Genomic DNA, 5431 nt, shown 5'->3' with positions numbered 1-5431 from the left:
AACTTACTTCTTATCTCTCTCAGTGTGCTGTGGATATTGGAATGCTCTGTGAATCTGATTGGTAAGGGATCTCTCAGGGAGGGACCAGCAGACTGGCTTCCCTAACAAGATGGAACGCTGATAGCAGAAAACAGCTGTCACACACACACACACACACACACACACACACACACACACACACACACACACACACACACACACACACACACACACACACACACACACACACACACACACACCACACAACACACACACACACACACACACACAGACACACACATATATATATACATAGCTCTGGCTGGGAAATAAGGTGTACCGTAACTACTATCCTGGATCAGTCAGGTGTCTGGCAAGAATAGAAGGGGAATTCTCAATCAGAATTCAGATGTGATTGGCACTTCCTCTGTGAAACATTTGAGAGAGGGGGAGAGAGAGAAGGCGAGAGACAGAAAGAGAGAGAGAATAAAGAAAGAGAGAGAGGGGGAAGGAGAAAGAGAGAGAGAGTTGGTGGGAGTTCCACATATACAGGATCAAAAGCTTTCAGGAGATTTTGGATGGCTGGTGGGGTGCAGTGTAGAGATGAATTGAGGGAGGGGGGCTGACAGATGTGAACACAGACAAACAAAACAATCTACCCTACTCTAGACCCACGTAATCACCACACACACACACACACACACACCACACACACCACACACACACCACAACACCACACACACACACACACACACAACACACCACACACACACACACACACACACACGCACACACACACACTTTAACGTGAAGCTAATCTGATCCTAATATTAAAATATTCCTCCCATTCCTAAAACAGTGCCATACCAGAGTAGTGTTGTTACGCCCGTAGATGAATGAGGAGACCAAGGTGCAGCATGGTAACAAAGAAATATACAAACTAGAACACCCACTAGAACGCCTAGAGAAATAGGCTCTCTAAGGTCAGGCGTGACAAGTGTGGAGTGTTTGTCTCATTAAATTGAAGTCATTGTTTTTCCTCTCTATATTTGTCTGATTACTCTCTCACACAACAATCTCCTTTATATTCAACGTCCTATCTGTCCATCCCTCAGTCAGACAGAGATCTGTCCATCCCTCAGCACAGAATCTGTCCATCCTCAGTCAGACAGAGATCTGTCCATCCTCAGTCAGACAGAGATCTGCCATCCCTCAGTCAGACAGACATCTGTCATCCCTCAGTCAGACAGAGATCTGTCCATCCCTCAGTCAGAAGACATTGTCCATCCCTCAGTCAGACAGACATCTGTCCATCCTCAGTCAGACAGACATCTGTCCATCCATCCTCAGTCAGACAGACATCTGTCCATCCCTCAGTCAGACAGACATCTATCCATCCTCAGTCAGACAGACATCGTCTCATCCCTCGTCAGACAGACATCTGTCCATCCCTCAGTCAGACAGACATCTGTCCATCCCTCAGTCAGACAGACATCTGTCCATCCCTAGTCAGACAGACATCTGTCATCCTCAGTCAGACAGACATCTGTCGCATCATCCCTCAGTCAGACAGACATCTGTCCATCCCTCAGTCAGACGACATCTATCCATCCCTCAGTCAGACAGACTCTGTCCATCCCGTCAGACAGAATCTGTCATCCCTCGGTCAGACAGACATCTGTCCATCCTCAGTCAGACAGACATCTGTCCATCCCTCAGTCAGACAGATCTGTCCATCCCTCAGTCAGATAGACATCTGTCCAATCCCTCAGTCAGACAGACATCTGTCCATTCCCAGTCAGACAGACATCTGTCCATCCTCAGTCAGACAGACATCTGTCCATTCCTCAGTCAGACAGACATCTGTCCATCCCTCAGTCAGACAGACATCTGTCCATCCCTCAATCAGACAGACATCTGTCCATCCCTTCAGTCGACAGACATCTGTCATCCTCAGTCAGACAGACATCTGTCCATTCCTCAGTCAGACAGACATCTGTCCATTCCTCAGTCAGACAGACATTGTCCATCCTCAGTCTGTGGGAATATGAAAAGAAAGAGAGAATGAGGTGGAGAGGGGGAGAGGTGGAGATGGGGAGGGGGAGAGGTGACCTAAAAACGTCAGCGAAGAAAGGGAAACCCTTGTCTACGCACATGAGAGAGAAGAAGAGAGACAATATGTAAAGACAAAAAACATTGCCTATTAGAAGTTCACACACACACACACACRATTAATTTCTATATGCAGGCCATGGGAGGCTGCTGAGGGGAGGACAGCTCATAATGATGGTCGTAACGGTGTGAATGGAAACAAACATTTGGTCTATTCTGCTCCAGCCATTACCACAAGCCCGTCCTCCCCAATTAAGGTGCCACCAACCWCCTGTGAAGCAGGCATCCACCCCACACACACACTACACACACACTACACACACACCCGAAACACACACAGTGCTGGAAGATAGTCTTGCCAGAGACAATCTCTTTTTTGCTGATTTTACATGTCAATGAGGGAGAATTAGTCTGTCTGTCGCTAAGGGAGTTTCTAAAGAATATTCCACGTTACTATGGCGACTCACAGCCAATGAGAGCTTGGGACAGTAATCTCTATTCCAAAAATACTAATAATATTTATTGTATAATTATGATTTATCATGGGGTGCTGCAGCGTCCTCAGCACCCCTACTTCCCACAGCTACGGGTCGTTGTCCTGCTGGAAGGTGAACCTTCGCCCCAGTCTGAGGTTCTGAAGCGCTCTAGAGCAGGTTTTCATCAAGGATCTCTCTGTGCTTTGCTCAGGTTGTCTTTGCCTCGATCCTGACTAGCCTCCCAGTCCCTGCCGTTGAAAAACATCCCCATGCTGCCACCACCATGCTTCACCGTAGGGATGGTGCCAGGTTTCCTCCAGACGTGGCGCTTGGCATTCAGGTTAAAAGAGTTCAATCTTTGTTTAATCAGACCAGAGAATCTTGTTTCTCATGGTCTGAGTGTCTTTAGATGCCTTTTACCTGATGAGTCTCTCATACTCGCAATTTTAGAATGAAGAAAAAAACGCAGACTTTTTTGTCTCTCAATGAATTGAAAGGCATCAAGTGGATAGATTTTTAAACAAATACCATGTGACTGTCATTTGTAACAACCCCATTCCATGATATATTGTGAAAAAACACACCAATTTTTCATCCATCTTCTTAAAAACAAAAAAGTATAATTACCAACATTTCGAGAAAGAATGCACGCCCTTGACTTTTTTCACATTTTTGTTTTACTTTACTGCCTTATTTCTAAAATGTATTAAGTTATGATTTTCTCCTATTAGTGTACACACAATACCCCATAACTACAAAGCAGAAACGCGTTTATTTTAAGCATAAAATGCAAATGTATAAAAAAATCTAACAGAAATACTTATTTACTAATAAGTATTCAGACGCTTTGCTATGAGACTCGAAATTGAGCTCAGGTGCATCCTGTTTCCATTGACATCATCGAGATGTTTCTACAACTTGATTGGAGTCCCTGTGGTAAATCAATTGATTGACATGATTGTGGAAAAGACACACACCTGTCTATATATAGGCCACCAGTTGACAGTGCAGTCAGAGCAAAAACCAAGCCATGAGGTCGAAAGAATTGTCCTAGAGCTCCGAGACAGGATTGTGACGAGGCCAGATTGGGGAGGGTATCAGAAAATGTTGCAGGTCGAAAGTCCCCAAGAACACAGTGGCTCTATCATTCCTAAATGGAAGAATGTTGGAATTAGACAAACTGAAAATTGACAAACTGAAAAATATTGGGGGAGAAGGGCTTGGTCAGGGAGCTGACAGAACCCGATGGTCACTCTGTGGAGATAGGAGAAACTTCCAGAAGGACAACCATCTCTGCAGCACTCCACCAATTAGGCCTTTATGGTAGAGTGGCCAGATGGAAGCCACTCCTCAGTAAAAGGAGTAGGTTTTGTCCATTGATTTATCATTTCTTGTCCTGTCGCCTTTCCCTCTGCTGGTCTTGTTGGTGTCTTTCCTATTACTATCCCTCTCTCCCCCTTCCTCTATCCCTCTCCTCGCTCTCCTTCTCTCTGTCGTTCGTTCCTGCTCCAGCTGTTTCTCATTCTCTAACGACCTCATTTACTCTTTCTCAACCCTGGTCCTAGTTTTGGGCCCTCCTGATTAGAGTCCATATTTCTGCCTCTTGTTTTTCCGGCTTCTGTCGTTGTCGGATTCTTTGTTTGACTGTTTAGACTGTCCTGTGTGCTGTGTTTCGCCGTGTCAGTGTATTTTGCCTTCTTCAGAGGCTGCGTGTGAGCAGGTGTCTATGACAGCTACGGCTGTTGCCGTCCTGAAGCGACTGCAGTCTTGGTGGATCGCGTCTCCTAGTCGTGATCTCCTATTACTGACGAGCGGATTCTCAGTTTCCTGTTTTGAATTTATACCGTTTGATATATCGAGGGAATCAGTTTGTTTGTTTGATAGCTGGAAATAGAAGACTCTGTTTCTATTACTGTCGCTTTTATGGGTCCTCATTCCGCAGCATAAAGAAGAATCCGAACAAGATGGCCGCCAGCGACTACGGATTCTCTCAAACACTGCGTCAAGTTCCAGGGAGGGCAATGCTGGCAGACACGAGCAGGAAATTGTCTGCTGCTCGTCATGCCGTGGCGACCCTGGCCACTCAGGTCTCCGAGCTGTCAGGAAGTTTCAGAGTCCGTTAGTCTCTGTGCACCAGCTACTTCCTGGGTCTTCCGAGTCGTCCGGAACCTAGGGTTAATAACGCCAACCATGTTACTCGGCAGCCCACTGTAGTGGTCGTCCTTTCTTCACCCAGTGTGATATTGTGTTCTCTCTCCAGCCCAACACATACTCACCGAGAGAGAGCTCGGATCGCTTACGTCATATCACTCCTATGGTCGGGCTCTGGGAGTGGGGGGACAGCTATTGGGAGGCAAGGGGCTGAGTGTTCTAACGTTTATCCAGACACCTTTAAAGAGGAGATGATACGGGTTTTATGATCGTTCAGTTTTGGAACGGAGGCTTCCAGGGCGCTGGCTTCCTATGTCAAGGTGGCTCGGATCCATAACGGATTACTCTTCTAAGGAGTTTTTCGCACTCGTTAGCTGCATCTCAGTGACTGGAACGAGCCGCGTTGCTCGCCGTCTTTCTGGAGGGACTTCACGCTGAAGGTTAAGGAATTGAGATTACTCGTCCCGGGAGTGTCCTTCCAGCGTTGGACGTTCTTTGGATTGCACGTCGCCATCCGCATAGAAGACGGGTAGATCTTCGTACCGTGAGTTGTGAAAGAGAGCTCGCGTTTAACGGTTGTATTCCCTCTCCGCATCTCAAACCATTCTCAGGACTGGTCAGAGACTGAAGCCTCCCATGTCAGAGGCACCCCCCCAGGCTGAGGCTAATTCCATCTGAACTAAGGAGAAGGAAGAAATACGAAACCGACGTGT

The sequence above is a fragment of the Salvelinus sp. IW2-2015 genome, unplaced genomic scaffold (assembly GCF_002910315.2).
Source record: "Salvelinus sp. IW2-2015 unplaced genomic scaffold, ASM291031v2 Un_scaffold4512, whole genome shotgun sequence".
In the NCBI taxonomy this organism is placed as follows: domain Eukaryota; kingdom Metazoa; phylum Chordata; class Actinopteri; order Salmoniformes; family Salmonidae; genus Salvelinus; species Salvelinus sp. IW2-2015.
The sequence above is the reverse complement of the archived record's forward strand: the minus strand, read 5'-3'. Positions refer to the sequence as shown.